Here is a 12,169-nt window from a genome sequence, read left to right as displayed (position 1 = left end):
TTACTTATGTATAACACTTTAGCTAAGCCTTAAAAAATCCGAAAATGGAAAAGAAAGTGAATAGAATATTGTTATGAACTTAAGGGAGGCAAATCAAACGAAAGGGAGATAAAACGAGTTTGATGTTCATTTACAATGAAGATGATTTAAACAACCAACAAAAAAAAAGCGACTTTTAATCCTTGTGTTCACATAGATGCCCGATCTATCCAGTCCCTCTAGTCAATCCAAGTTTCAGACATCATCAGCCAGACAGCACCAACAACACAACTCCCAGCGTTGCTCCAGGCCAGCCCAGGCTCAAGGCGATAGCCTCCCAACATACCAGGCTATGCGAGGGTGGCGTTTCGTTCCCTTAAGTTCAGATTGAATGAGACCGTTTTTTTCCTTCATCTTACTGGCTGGAACTGTGTCTCTCTCTCAACTGTTCCAGTCGAGTGTTCAATAGTGCTGCAATATCGTGCGAGATGGCAGTGCGAAGGACAGAGTTACAGCAATATTGTTCTTTAAAGCTAATAAGCTGATGAAGAATTTTTTCTCACGCAGGTCATTTAATGGCTGACAGTGCCAGTAGTAATGAGAGTCTAGGAGTTGCAAATCTTGCTCTTCACCTGGCTCCTGCTTCATGTTTATTTCTACAGTAACACATACAACTTATAAAACAAAACATTTTGTAAATCTTTGAGAGAGGGGGAGGGGGTGCTAGGCGGGAAAGGGAATTCACCGTGATTCAAATAAAAATATCTATATCTCAAAGGCAGCTAAATAGTTCCCCCTTAAAGATCATTACCTGTATTAAATAGTGATCTGATATTTCAGCACAATATGTCAAAATGTCTTTATGGTCTATGAGGTGTTTTAGTTTAGTATAGGATACAAAAGTTTCTCTTGCGATCTATGGGTCAGAAGATGTAAAGATTATCTCTCTGGCCGATGGTTAACTAAGGTGTCGTGTGGCCAGCATAACGACCACCCCCTTAGGTACTTAGGTACCCTTTAGAGTTGGGTGCAGTTAGGGGTGTCTTAAAAATCTCGAAACTCAAAATCTGTCTTCACCGAGATTCGAACCCGAGAAAACAAGCACTATACTACTCAGCCATCAGGCTCCCCGCTGTTGTTTTTAAAAAGTATTACAATCCTATCGTGTACCAAACTATTCACACACCTCACATGTCTGTCTGAACATTTGGAACATATTCCCAACCAGGGCCGGCCTTAGTTAATTGCGACGTGAATTTGGTGGCCCCCCAGATGAAATAGAAAAATATAAAATAAACAGCAAAAAACAAAACCAAAAACAAAAACCCCGCAGTTTATTTAAAACCTAGTGTGCTCCAACAGAAAACATTGGACACAAGTCTCGCTATTTCTTCTTTCAAAAAATGTCTAGCGTCTAGTGCGAAACCCCCACCAATCGGAGGCCCTAGGTGGCTGCCTAGTTTGCCTATGCCTAAGGCCGGCACTGTCCCAACAAACTCTCACCCCCAATCTTGAATTCCTCCACCACATGTCGTTCTTGCTAGATCATAAAATTGTCACGAGCAATGTGCTTGTGGCTCGTGACTTAATCCGACCCACTGACCCACTGACCCACTGACCCAGATCATAATGTCCATAATGGCAATGTCGTAAAAAAAAGAGTAAATTATGGCAGAGGAGAGGAATCAAGGGAAGATAACTCCCAGCCCTTTTTGAAACATGAAGGAACAATAATGCGTAATTAACTCCTTAGTCCTATTGCAAACGAGTTTTGCCTGGTACCCATTGTCGCAAGGGTAAATGAAAAGATAACTCCACAGCGTCCACAAACTTCTTGTTCGTCCGGGGAAATAAATTGGGTTTTCGCAGTGCAGGATTTTCGTACGGTTTACACACAGGGCCGGTCCTACAGATTGCGGTATAGAGACGCACAATAGGGGACGGACTTTGAACGCGACTTTTAGTGACGTCACGACTTAGTTGGGTTAGAGATTATTTATGCCAATATAGTCAGTAGGTGTTATGACTTCATAGGAATCACGTGGTATTATAAACAGAGACTCGACTGTGGCCGTCTCATTATTACATAATATGTGTATTTTTGAATAATGGTTTGGAATTAGTCAATCTCTACTAGTTACATGTGTAGGCTTTGTTACTTGTTAGTTACGTACATCGAATACACCCGTACAAGGAACCCAGACATCTCTATAGTAATCTGTCCAAGTCAGACAGCCATTAACAACAACAAGGGCAAGGCTGATCACACATGAGACAATAAACGTGTCGGAACCTCGATCTGGTGATTTTTAGATATTATGCAGCATGGAGGAGGTAGCAACTGCAACCCACACCTGGGAAATCACCATGATAAAAAACAAACAAACAACAAGAAAAACAACTTAAAGTTCTGACCTTATTTGTATTTATATGTCGCTTCTTCCCATTTGATAAACACCTTGAGATCCAAGAATTTCATTTACTTAAAATCTAACATTTCACCACCAAATCTACTACTATCTACTTGTTGGAATTCAGAAAAACCATCTCACTTTTTATTCTACAATTAACCTAGAAATTATCCACCCTTCAAGGACTTTCATATTAAGGACTCCATCGATGAGAGAATTAGATGCGTAAAAAAGTTTGAAAAAAATATGAAAGAGTTGCCTACCCCTCTGCTCAGGACCCATCATTTTTAGCGGTCCACAAAAGGGGAAACGATGCTATTAGTTTTGTGTGATTTTTCTGTCCGTTCGTCCTACCGTCGGACCCGTTTAGACCTCTTAAACTAGAAAAGATAGTGGAAATCCGACATCATGATATTTTAGACCAGGCATGTCAAACTCATTAAGGTGTATGGGCCGCATAAAAACTTACCATGACCTGAAGGGCCGCAGCCAAAAATCAGTTGTAAAACATAGCCTACTAGTTTTATATAAATTGGAAACAATACAATAGAAAACAAAAGTACGAACGGAATGCCTGTCCTTTAGTTAACTAAATTTGTAATGATTCTGTATTAATAAAACATTACTATGGTTCGGCATTATTTTCGTTGTCCTGATGCTTGACATCTTTTCTGGGAAACAAGTTTATTAATGTCAGGTTGAAGTTAGTTTGTCACTGACACTTTCATCATTGATGACAAATTTCAATCAGATAATCTTTCATTTACAAATATATTGCTAAATTTAGTAAGTTCTGTCATACTAACTATTCCATTTACAAAAATAAATAAATAATCTATTAAATAAGAATATAAGTGGAACATAATTTCATATTATCGCGTGCAGTTCAGTGGCTAAAACATTATGTATATAACATAACTAAAGAATTATTTTTTTTTTTAAGAAAATGATGTTCTCGAAACGTTGAGTAAGAAATTCACCCTTTAGAAAACAATTAGATCAATTAGATAATCATTATATGACACCAGTTAGGACAGGTTCACATCTAGCTTCACCTTCACTTTCACCTATCTCTTGGTCTGCTAGACCGTTGGGGCACCACACAGGACCAGTCAACCTTCTTTCTCCATTCTTGTCTGTCATTTGCCTTTGATAGAATTTCATTATAATATTGTAATAACTTAAGTGAGGCAACTCAACGAGGCAACTCAACGAGGCACATATATCTTTATTTACACGACATCACAAGTTCATAAAACATCATCTTTCTTAGGCACAGTCTTTTCACTTCGGCTCTCAACTTGGGCGGAAATCGTTCTCTCTTTTCTTCCTAATGTTGACATCCTTCTCAGTCTAGTTTATCACAGTGCTCACCTTCTGGCTTAGATGTCGGTGCGCATGGCGGAGTTACAACGATATTCTTCTGAAAATATTGAAATCTACCCTTTTACCTGCCTGGGTGGAACACTTCGGGGCCGATTCTGAGTTTGTGTTTCCACACAAACTGTCTTAGCAACCTTGTTTTAAAATTAAATTAGAAAACGAATTTAATCTGTCTTGATATTTAAATAAGATGCTCTGCTAATTTCTCCATGTCAAGATGACATAATGATTAATATAAAAAAATTAGATAATGTACTGACAAGCGTGGTTATGCCCCAAGCAGTTAAGGGCCCTGATTAGAGGACGGAATCAATAATGTCTGGGTATTTCCGATTAACTTCACAGCAGAGAGTAATAGAATCATGCCTCCCCTAGTGAGTGCCTCCGAGTTGTGTTATTTTTTTCCTTCCCCATTCGAGGACACTATAAATGAGATCAGGGATTCTCAACTCCATTGGGGACACCACGTGCTGCCAATGGGGAAGCGAAAGCGTTAATTTAAAATAAAATCTTATTTGACTTTGCCTATTTGACATGTTCGGAGAGGCGTTTGACTCATCTCCATTTCATCCATATGTAAAGTGTCATAGAGTGAACACTACCATGCTAGCTAAACCCACACCATCATCATATGTCCTTTGTGGTCCTCGTTGTTTGACCACCTCATTCAGTCGCAAAACGACTATAGATCCTCTTAGAGAAATGAGATGAATCGTTGGGAATTAGCTGTGGTCGGAACGACGTCGCCCACGCAGCAGTTCCCCCTTCTCCAAGCAGCGGATCTATCCTAGGGAACGGCAAGGGCAGATATAGTTTGGAATCAGCTCTATCTAAGTGTAGCACTGTGTGCTGCCCAAGAGTCGCCGGCTCCTGATTTTTTTTCTTAGGGTTGACTCTCGAAACCTTTCCCATGTTTGGCTATGGCTGCAGGGCAACAGAGGTTTGAATTCAGAGTGCGTAGCTAGCCAAGGATAATGAGTATCTCCTGCCTGAAGCTTACTGGTTTGGGTGCCAGTTACTTGACTATGCCCCTTCTCCTATAATGAAAATATGGGGCCCTAATAAAAAACACTTCCATCTAACGGTTTCTTGTTATTTTTTATGTTATGCTTCCCAGCTCTTTCCGGTCCTCTCAGTTTCGTCTAGTTCTTTTTGATCTTCCTATACATCTTCTGCTCTGAGGTTCGAACTGTAAGTCCTGTCTGGCTCTGTTGTGAGTAGCTTTTTAAAGGATGTAATGTAATGTGGAGTAATGTTATCTTCATTCATTGACCCTGGCCACAATGGGTACGAGGCAAGACTCGTTTGCAAAGGACTGTAACTCTAACGAGCTGATTACGATTTATTGTTCTTTCATATTTCAAAAAGGGTTGAAAGTTAGCCTCCATCGATTCCTCTCTTCTGCCATAATTTAGTGTTTTTTTTCTTTTACGACATTGGCCTTCCTATGCATTTTTTACCCTCTTTCTGTAGTTTATGGTCTTTCTAGCTCTGTTGTTAGTAGTTTTTTGTTTTTTAAAAAGATGTAACCAATTCATTGTTTTGGATGTTTCTTATGAAAACCATTCCGTTGTTTAACTGTCACTATACTTTACTATCGATGTTTCGTACTAAACTGATGAGTCGGCAAATACAATTTGTTCAGTGTTAGGTCCAAATCGAACGTGAAGATGAGGGGTTTGTTAAGGTGAAGCGCGAAATGTAAACATTGACGCATTAGTACAACACAGACATATTAGTATGACATAAGACATATTAATACAACATATGACATGTACAACATAAGACATATTAATTCGCCCCAAGCCCGATTATCAAGCAAGACGGAATGGAATGCCGAGGGGCAGGATTCCATCATGACTACAGCCCGGGAGTGCATACCACACGCAAAGTATTTTTCAGTTTATTTTATTCTCAGTACTTGCAAACATGAAAAAAAAAATTTATGTTAAAAATAAAAAATAAACTCTTTTTTTTTTACAATAAATTTTAACTCTTTTTATATTTAGCTCCTAAACGCAAGACTAATAATATTAATAATAATAACAAACAACACCAGACATTTTGCCTCGAGTGGCCCCAAATGTTTTCGTTGCTATTTCTGTTATTAAAACTGATTCAAATAAATAAAAGGTCATTTAGTCAACAATTAGGTCTGTTAAACAAATTGAATTTTGAATGACGCAACTTGGGTATTTTATCGGTCAGTTGTTTTTAATGGTCAGTTTTTTTGTGTTTTTTTTTGCAACAGTCTTAAAAAGAAATGTTTACAAGTTAATTAGATTAATTTGTTCCAAGTTGAATAGCACTTTGGACTATTCAAAAACATTTTAAAAAATACTTTTGGGGATTTCCCGTTCCCTTGAAAGAAAAAGAACAAAAAGTTGACCAGGGAATCAGGAAATCTCTTACAATGAACATAACAGGCAAAAAAGGCGGTTTTGTGTCGTTAAAATGGCTGTTTGAAAAACAAGGTTAATTTAAACAGCGCCACCTGGTGGTCTTTTCAAAAATTTATTTCGGCTCTTGAAATAACAAACAAAAAAAACAAGACTTTTTTTTGTAGTAGGCCTACATTTTAACATCCAAGGAAATAGTGTTGTTGCTAATTAGTATGGTTCTAAAAATGAAGGTACATGAAAATGAAAGACTTGCACTGCCTGACTAGGCTGGCCTGGAACTTGTCTTCATGTTCAGAAAATATGCAACAGTGAGAGAAATCAACAATTGTAAACAAATTTAGCATTTCACAATTTGCTCATCTTCGCTGGTACAAAGCTAATCGTTTGACTATTCTGAGACTTTCATACATGGCGGAAAAAAAACTATAAACAGCAAGCTTTTTGGTGTATCCGGCGTAATAAAGAAAGGAAGGGTTGCTATGCTAGGCCTTTTTTTAAATTTATTTTTTGCGCATTTTCAAGCACCGTAGAATCACATAGCTCTTCTGTTTGTAATACAAGATAGATTTAATATGGAGGCAGGGGCGTAGTAAAGGTGGGGGGGGGGGGAGGCGCCTCACACAGAGAAGCGCCTATATATGTTTATGTTAAATGGGGGAGGTGGGCGCCAATAAAGTACCTTGATCCAGGAGAACGTTTTGCTCACTACGCCTCTGTATGGAGGAACCATTAGACTTTTACTCTATGACTTGAAACTTAATCTTTTATTTAGTTGGCAACTTTGAAGATTAATGTAGTGTCCTTGACATTGTTTAGCTCATTGTGACAATATCCGTTATATCTCGTTCATCTTCCCCTATCTCTTAATCCAGTTTCTCAAACTTTTTCCTTAACGGAACACTTCGCACATTCTGAGTATTTAGCGGAACACTTTGTTTATTTTTTTTTAGAGATTAATTAATTCCCGTGGCTTACTAGTAAATTATTGCAGTAGCTCGTGGAACACCTATTCAGATTAATTCACGTGATGGCCTAATAGTTAATTATTCGCTCGTGGAACACCTATATCAGGGCTTGCGGAACACTAAGGTTCAGCAGATAACAGTTTTGTAAACACTGCCTTGGTCATTTGAACCGTTGGGGCACGACATAAGATCTGTCAATCGTCTTTCTCCATTTCTCTCTGTCTTTAGTCTTTCAATGACAGTCCTGTCCATTCTTTAATCTTGTCTTCCCATCACTTTCTGCGTCTGCCTTTTCTTCTTTTTTCCTGGTACTGTTCCCTAAGGAAAGGTCTTTGAAAAACCCTTAGGAACTCGTGATAAGGTCATACAATTCTAGTTTGCATTGTTTTGAAAGTGGTCAGCAGGTCATCGTGTCGTCCAATAGCCATATTCATCTTGTTTCAAATCTCTTCATTTGCGATGCAGTCTGTGTAGGTAATACCTCGTATCCTTCTGTAGCATCTTATTTCCATTGCTAAGGTCCTCCTCTCTGGTTCTGCAGTCAGCATCCAAGATGTGATCTTAGGGGAAGCAACCCAGACACCTACGCTTACATAGACACTTTAATTTGACGAGATTCCTTTGATTCCTAAAAATTCGACTAAACATTAATTCAAATGAAAAATAGAAACTTTTTATTGCTAAGAGACAAGAGTTAATTACGGGTCATAACATTATTATACTTCGAAAAAGTCCACAGCATCGAACACTGACATCATCAAATTGTAATTACACCAATTTTTGACGAGATTACTTCAATACTTAGTACCGTCTTTTTAAAATTAGACATATGAAACATAATGTGGATATTGCAACACTTTTTGTGTACTCATGAACTTTCTCCACCTTTGTGATGACGCCATCGCCAAGAGGAAAACTAATTAGAACTTTTAAAACTCTATTCAAATCACCCTATACTCTCGCTCCATCTTCCTGATTCTGTCTGTAACAAGACTTCCGGTTGCCATGCAACGGTGCAGCGTCCATTAGCTCGTGTGGGCCTAAAAAAAAAATATTTGTACGTAATAACGTTTGTGTCATTACAAAGCAATCTCTAAACACGGAGAAATAAAGAACAAAAATGTTTAGGAAAACACAAGACAAAATGGCGGGTTTAAAAGGTTCATCTGTCCAGAGATTTCTTTAGAAGTGTTAAGAGACTCACAGCTTCAAAAGGAAAGATACGTACCGTCTAAAGTGTCCAAGGACGCCCTGAATACACGGGTGAGGGCAAGAGTTCTGATTGATAGAGATTCGATGTATAGAACTATATAGCCCCTATTTGTTGTATTATATTAGAGAGTTTCATCTTTTGCCGGAGCCGGAGAAATAGCTAGCTTTTGGTCTAACCTGTGTACAGAATGAAACGATCTGTTAAAAAGATATTTTTCTTGAAAGTTGTTCTACAATTTATCTTCCTTTTTTTTTTATCACTGCATTAAATGATTTTCTAGATATTCGTTTTGTAGCTCAATTTTGTTGTTGTTATCAAATTGGCAAAAGTGAAGGTCAGTATAGTGTCCTTGACACTGATAGTTTATCGTGGAACTTTCCGATAGACTTAGTATGGAAAGATGAACTGCAAACTGTTAGGTTTGGTCTGAGATGAGATGCACATATGTTTTAATATCTGAACATTGTACGTATATTGGCAGGGCCGGTCCTAACAATTGCGGGGCCCTATGCGAAACTGATTGCGCGGGGCCTAGTCTGGGTAGGGAATAAAGATAATAAGTGAAAATTAAGATTTTGTATTAGAAAAAAAAAATCGATTTTTAAATGTATTCATTCTTTACTAAGTGCACAATTGCGATCAAATTAACTTAACTTTAGGAACCTTGTAACCTATGACATATTTAAATGTCAGTAACTATAAAAGTAAATAAAATATTGGAACTTCCGATGAAGGTGAAAATTCGCCCGATTATTACATGGAAGCTGACAATTCTTTTTTTCTTTTATCGCGCGTAGGATTGGCGTTTTCCGCAATGAATGACACCCACAAATGACAATTTTGTCTATTTTTCAGGAGATTTTTTATGAGTTTTCAGAAGATTTTAATAAATTCTAAAGATTTCCATGAATTTTTCGAATATATGCAATTTAATAATTACACCTAGACTTAGCGCGGGGCCTATGAAAGCGCGGGGCCCACTGCGACCGCATTGGTTGCAGTGGCCTAAGACCGGCCCTGTATATTGGTACTAATAAAACGTAAGGTTTTGGGGTCCAGCAAGACCCACAATGTCTTCCTTATCCTCACTTATCTTATATTTATGTGATATGTATGTAAAACTAATTCTGAACCGTTATTTTTTATTTTATTTTTAGAGTAGGAGATATGTATATAGAATATAGATGTTAAAAAATATCGAAGAGCGAGAGATAAAGATAAAAAGAGAGAAGAGAGAGTAAAAAAGAAAAAGAGAGAAGAGAGATAGAAAGAAAGATAAGGTGTTGAGAGGGAATGAAAATAATAATGAGGGAGCGTGAAAGAGAGAAGAAGAGAGAAGAGATCAATAGAGACAAAAAAAAATATGGAGGAAAAGAAATAAAAAAAAAGAAAAATAGAGAACATTAGAGAGATAGAGAGTGAGAAAGACATGAGAGACAAAGAGGAAAAAGAGAGATAGAGAGAATAGATATATAAATATAGATAGATAGATATATAGATAGATAGATTGATAGACTGATAGATAAATAGAAAAAAAGAAAGAAAGAAAGATATATAGATAGAAAGATAGATAGATAGATAGATTCATTCATTCATACATACATACATACATACATACATACATACATACATACATACATACATACATAGCCTACATATATACATACATACATACATACATACATACATACATACATACATAGCCTACATATATACATACATACATACATACATACATACATACATACATACATACATACATACATACCCTACATACATACATACATACACAGTCAAGTTAGATTGAGAACTCATGGATACACACAGTCAAGTTAGATTGACAACTCATGGATACACACGGCCATTAAAAGAAGACAAAAATACATGCAGGTCAAGAGAATTTAAAACAGATCTAAAACGTGAAATAACAGACAATGATCGATTCAGTTTGGAATGCAAAGTTGATTGGCCAGACTTTAAGAATTTAGATTGAAGCACAAAGAGTTAATAGGACATAGACCAAATGAAAGCATTGGGAACTCAGTAGACAGACGTATGGCCTTAACATCAATTTGCCAACATATCAATAGAGATATTTTTTCCAAACTTTTGTTGTCATATAGTATGTATGACGCAAACAAGGGAGAGCATTACAAACAATTCTTTATTAAGATAAGATAAGATAATTTTATTGATACAATCAAATGGAAATTCAGTTTGACTACAATTGACAACCTCAGCGTAACTACTTTACAAAAAAACAATATGGATGAATAATTCGAACATCATTCACTCACGAAACACATACACATTCACAACCAGCGCTTTTTGAGTTTGACTTCTATGTACTTATCGATGATGACAGCTGATCTTGTAACACTCTGACGGATAGTGGGATAAAGGAGCTTTTAAATCGTTCAGTTTTAGTCCTAATGGACAGGAGACGACCACTTCGTTCAGATCTTATGTAACAGTGGTTTAATGGGTGCAGGTTGTCTTTAAGAATCGTGAGTGTTTTGGAAATGCATCTTTCTTGAAAAAGCTCTTCAAGAGATGGGAGCTGTATTTGAGTGATATACGATGCTTTTTTAATTAGTCTTTGTGTCCAGTGAAGTATTACCATACCAGCAGCTGATGGCAAAGTTAATTAGACTGCTGATAGTTGCTGTGTAGAAGAGTTTGATTATCGTTTTGTCTATGTTAAATTTTCTTAGCTTTCTGAGATAGAAGAGTCGCTGGTGAATTTAATTGCCCCCTTTCTACTTTCAAAAAAGGGACTCCTCCTTTCCCCTCCCCCCTCCCCCCCCCCCCCCCCCCCAAAAAAAAGAATCATCATTTTGGGATAAATCTTCAGTGGCCAATACATGAAGGTAGGGTTGGTCACTTGGATTATGGTATGGGCTGTAAAACAAAGATTGTATATTATTCTCTTACTAAAGGGACCCATGTCACCACTGGCATTCACATGACCATTTATAAAAGTTCTTTTACAGATAACCTTAACATCATCTGCCTTATAGATCGCAAGGTCTGAAAGGGGAACTTTACTTTTTTTTTTTTTTTACAGATTTGACAGCGTAATAGTTGCCTAACGAATTGCCCATGCTTCTAGTGAGGTTTAATCCTTTATACACAGACTCTACTAAATGGTCATCAATATAAGGGCCTCTTATTTTGTAACGTCCTAAAGAATGCACGTTAGTAGCAACATAATCAAATTATAATAAAAGAATTAATTAATATTGGACCAGTACACATGAAGATTTCACATATTCTTCCAGCCTTCAAATTCTGCAAGTCACGAAAACCCAGGCAAGCATGTGTTAGAAAACCTAGGCATTCGTATGTTGGAAAACCTAGGCATTCGTATGTTGGAAAACCTAGGCATTCGTAGGTTGGAAATCCTAGGCATTCGAATAATGGAAAGCATAGGCATACGTCTGTTAGAAAACCATGGCATGCGAATGTTGGAAAACCTAGGAAAGCGAATTTTGGAAAACCTAGGTATGCGAGTGTTGGATTCTGTATGCAATAACAAATTTTACATAGTATGATAACAGTATGAAAGGACTCCTATCATTATCCCATGGCACGCAATCTAAGGATTGGATAGAATGGTAATGGCTGGGCAGATTTTGACAGCCATTTTTTTCTTGAAAAAAACAACAGAGTCAACCTGTTTGCATGAGTACATTTTCAAAAGACACACATAAGGTAGTAGTATCATAAAACTAGCGGCTTTTTACTAATCTTATATCAACTCATTCTGTCTGTCTGTCTGTCTGTATGGTAAAAAGGTTATACACGTTATTTCTC

At 37.3% G+C, this 12,169-nt stretch overlaps 1 protein-coding gene across 1 annotated transcript in view; it reads left to right on the top strand.

Moving 5' to 3' along the window:
- LOC106058393 (GTP-binding protein RAD-like) overlaps window positions 1–12,169 on the top strand; it is a 174,228-nt gene that overhangs the window by 87,546 nt on the left and 74,513 nt on the right. The window lies entirely within an intron of this gene.

Source organism: Biomphalaria glabrata, chromosome 7 (genome assembly GCF_947242115.1).
Source record: "Biomphalaria glabrata chromosome 7, xgBioGlab47.1, whole genome shotgun sequence".
Classification (NCBI taxonomy): domain Eukaryota; kingdom Metazoa; phylum Mollusca; class Gastropoda; family Planorbidae; genus Biomphalaria; species Biomphalaria glabrata.
This window is presented reverse-complemented; position numbering and strand designations above follow the sequence as displayed.